The following is a 4,979-nucleotide window of genomic DNA, read 5'->3' as shown; positions in this document are numbered from 1 at the left end:
TAGAATACAGCCAATCTCCCCCTAGCATCACCTATAGGAGCTATATGGCACCACTAGTATACTAGATACCATAGTTAATCAAATCTGCACACCGTGAATGAAAGTGTAACAACCGAGGGCAATTCGCACGCCATTCCCTAATCACGGAAGAAGACCTGACCCCACGAGACGACGACGAAAGTTCAGATCCACTCACCATCATTATGGACGGAATACCGTCGTATAGACCACGCACTCGGGGCAGCTATACACGAGCAAGTATGCCCGGATCATACACGGAACACACTAGCCCTACACCCGCTTTTAACCAGAGCAGAGGCCAAGGGTACCCCGATGAACATGTAGATAGGGACTAGACCTACTAAGAGGCGCACGAATCATGGGGCAATATGATATAAGAGGAGAAAATCAGATTCTACTATAGAAATGGTTTTGACCCACGGGAATGTAACTGGGATCAGCGTGAGGAATATATAACCACACGATTTACCTACTATATAACCACGGGAGTTATGGACCGCGGACTCTAGGCCGACTTCTAAGCAGACTTCAAGAACTGGACTAAGGAGGACTTTACGAAACTCGAACGAAACACCCTCCGATTAGTGTACTATACACTCATCTAGCGCGGAGTTTATATGAGATGGACACTAAAACTGGCCGACTCCCTAACGGAATGCCTTATAAGGGAAGAAGAACATGAATGGACGGACGCAGAAATCAAAAACGCCTTTAAAGACATCAATGGCGCTATGAGAACTCTAGCACTCTAGGACAAGTTGAATGACATACTGGATGGTCTAAAGGGAACGACCGCCACCCGACGCCCACAAGATCCGGTTAATCCAGCCAGCCAGCTAAGCCAAATACCGAAGGAAATACCCCCCACCCAGCGCAAGACCTAGAACTGGACCTCGCATGTTTTCTTATCACCTCGGCTGGAACCACATGTGTATATAAACGTCCTAAACAACCGAGAGTATATGCGTAAAAGCCAAATTGGAGGCGTACCACCTGCGACCTACACCGGAAACTTAGGAGACGATCCGGGTGACGATGACGATGATGATGATGAGAGTGATCGTACTCTAAGAGGAAACAACGACCTAGATAATAGTCGTCATTCCCGGACACCTCGATCTACTCCCGACCTTGCCTTAGATAACTACGTAAGGTAAACAACAATAGTCATGAAGTCGATATCCGAGAGCCAAAAATACGATGGAAGCACTAGTCTCGACTTCAAGATCAAGATCTTCACCGACATCTGCTAACGTGTGAGACTCCCGGAATAATCGTATATAGACATATTTGGCAGTTTCCTTAAAGGACCGGCATTAGAGTTTTACTTCACGAACTCCCTACGGGAGAGAACCTTCGCGGAGTCGTGCGAGAAACTTAGGGAATTCTTCGAAGGACCAGAGTTCTACAGAAGGCAGAAACAACTATGGGACAGCCAAAACCTTAGAACAACCATCCGAAAGAACCCCGACAAGAGCCTCCACTAATGCTTTAAGATGCTACTTAATAAGCTCTATAAGCTCCGACATATAATCAATCCCTTATGGCGAACGGATGAATACTTATACGAAAAATTGATTTCAGTATGTGAAGGAGTTAAAGCATGCCGAATGACCCTAGCACACCTACCACCGAACCTCCCGGGACTTATTAACGGAATATAGACGTCGATAACCACCTGGGAAAACGAGAGAAAATATAAGGAGCCTGCCACCAATAACCTATCCGTATTCTAGGCGGAGGAACTCCCTACAACAAACTTTATGGAAAGGAAGTTCATGCGCATAAACCCTATAAAACAACCGCCTAGACGATCAACGAACCCTCCCCGAACGAAATATAGACTGGGAACTGGTAAGAAATGTGGTGTTTGCTATAAACCGGACTGTATCTCATATAACCATACTAAGGAAGAAAGAGACGCGGCCTAAGAACGATTCTAAAGCAAATTTCAAAGAAATCAACAAGGAAGCTATAAACCCGCATACCAGCAATTCATCACTGATATGGAAGGACCACTGAACCAGGAGCCGACACCCGATGATGAGAGCGATGAGGAAATGGATATATTCCTGAACAACTACCCAACCACGAAAAGCATAGGACCCGAAGACGACTCGGACTTAGAAAATGAAATCCTCTTCACGACTGGTTACGGAGCCTTAACGCCAGGATTTGCGGAATAACTCACAACAGAGCTCTCTAATAACATTATGTTAGAAACCCTCGCAAAAACTCCCTATATATAATAGGAGAACTCTATGGCCTAAGGACTAAACACACCCTGGACAGGAACCGAGGAGGAATCGCCGTTTAGTTACAACACAACTGCAACGGCAAAAACCAGGTATACAACGACGACTTTTATGGGAATAATCATTGATATGGGAGCAGCCTATATATCAACCGCCGGGCACAACCAATTCTTGGCCCTATAAAATTCGGACCCCTCAGCGACTCTAGATACTTCCACAGCCAACCAGATCAAGGTTCGCTTCGGAATCGGAGAAGCATCGTCGGCTGGTTCGGTCATATTAGAGACCCCGATCGGTACACTCACCTTCCACGTTTTCTACTCGGATACACCATTCCTCCTATCCCTTGCAGACATGGATAGACTAGGCATCTACCTGAACAATCTAGAGAACCTCCTTATCCGAAAAGATGGCCTAAAAGTCCCGATCATACGCTAGTTTGGACATCCGTTCATGGTTTAGGACCAATCACTCAGGGCCTATTTGTTAAATATAACCGGAAATGACATGATAGAGAGCCGATTGACCGATATCGCATGCCACTTAACTAACACGGAGCTGCGAAGACTACACCGCAGATTTGGACACCCGTCCGTCCCTCGCCTATATAGGCTGCTACGCGCCTCAGGACACGAGAACACCAATGTCGTAGCACTCGAACAACTCATAAAAGTATGCGAACATTGCCAGAGATACGGACGTTCCCCGGGCAGGTTTCGGTTTACCATCAAAGATCTAGACACTATTCGCTTCAATTACAACATTATCATCGATGTAATGTATATTGAAAACTCTCCAATCCTCTATGTGATCGATGAAGCAACCTGCTTCTAAGCAGCACAATGGCTACACGACCTGACAGCGAAACATACTTAGGATATGTTACGCCAGTGCTGGATTGACATATACCTTGGTCCACCAGACCTAATTACCACCGACTCAGGCACGAACTTCGCATCCAGGGAATTTAAATAGAATGCGAAGACACTCGGTACCCAAGTCAAAACTGTCCTAGTGGAATCCTATAATTCTATTGGACTCGTCGAAAGATACTATGCTCAGATCTAAAGGGCATACGAAATCATCATGAACAAGATCCCTAGTACTAATAGGGAAATCGCCCTTCAGATGTCTATAAAAGCCGCGAACGATATATCCGGCCCATATGGTCTAATACCCACCCTTCTCGTCTTTAGAGCATACCTATGTATGACAGAACTGGACGCCCCATCACCCACGATTACCCAACGAGTAACTGCCATTCGAAAGGCGATGGGGGAAATCCAGAAGATGCGCGCCACAAGAAACGTGTCCGAAGCCCTAGCGACACGTAACGGACCCAACGTCACCGCAATCCATAACCTCCCACTAAACTCGCCTATATTAGTATAGAGAGAAGGAAATGGCGGACAACTTGGGAAATGGGACGGACCTTTCGCGCTTTTGGCGCTTGAAGGCGAAACTTGCACGTTGAACCTACCACATGGCCCGACTCCCTTCCGATTGGTTGTCGTAAAGCCATACTATATAGACATCGAAGATGTTGCAACCGAAGCGCAACCTGAACCAACAAGGGTATAGACAGAGAACCCAGCCGACCTAAGGCCGAACGTGGCGGGAGAGAGGATGGAGACAAGAGCATCGCATAAAGAAAAAGAGGAACCCCCTAAACCAAAGAAACCTCGCCTCCAACAAATGCTGCATGTTGAAATCCCGATAATCCACCTGTAAATCGCACAACACACGCCATTCGAGAAATCCAGGCAAAAGGAGATTTCGGGCCTACTAGAAAAAGGAGTGTTTGAATTCGCAAGACGAAGCGACGTCCCACCAGGAACCCGGATATTCAACTCACGGTTCGTGGACGAAATCAAGCACCCAGGCACTAAGAAAGCCTTTAAGAAATCGAGACTAGTAGTCCAGGCGTTCAACGATGCCGGCAAAGAGACGATTCTCACCTAATTACCCACCATCTAACGCGCAAGCCAGCGAATCATCTTGGCTATAGCGGCGATGCAACCGGATATGAAACTTTACCTCCGCGATATCTCCTAGGCTTATATGCAATCCACAACCAACCTGAACCAAAAATTCTTCGCACGCCCGCCGCGTGAACTCCGGGAGTTGTTCGGATTACTAGAGGACTCGATACTTAGGGTGATCAGACCATTATACGGGATCCCTGAAGCTAGAAATCATTGGTTTAAAACATACCATTCGCACTATATCGAGAAACTAGGAATGACAACATCGATATATAACCCCTACTTATTGCACCGGAGCAATATAGGGGAATTTGGAATCGTTGGACTGCAGACGGATGATACACTTTTCCTAGCCAACCTGGCCTTCGCAACCAATGAACAGAAGCAACTAGACAAAGCGAAGTTCTTGGCAAAAGACCGTGAGACACTCGACCACGGAACGCCCTTGAAGTTTAATAGAGGAATGATTTCTTTGAACCTAGAAGGAATCACGCTATCCCAAAAATGGCAATATAAAAAGTTGTCCATAATTAGAAAAACCCAGCACGAACCGGCCAAAATCAAGGAGCAGTACATTGCCCAACGCGCGAGAGGTGCCTACATCGCGACCGTCTCATAGCCAGAAGCCGCGTTTGACTTAAGTCACGCAGCTCAAATCATCAACCTAATAGCTGATGATGCAAATAACCTGGATAAGCGGTTATCATAGCAGATTCAA

Source organism: Penicillium taxi (genome assembly GCF_028828555.1).
Source record: "Penicillium taxi strain IBT 34144 chromosome Unknown utg000002l_segment0_segment0, whole genome shotgun sequence".
NCBI lineage: Eukaryota > Fungi > Ascomycota > Eurotiomycetes > Eurotiales > Aspergillaceae > Penicillium > Penicillium taxi.
Note: the sequence above shows the minus strand (reverse complement) of the source record.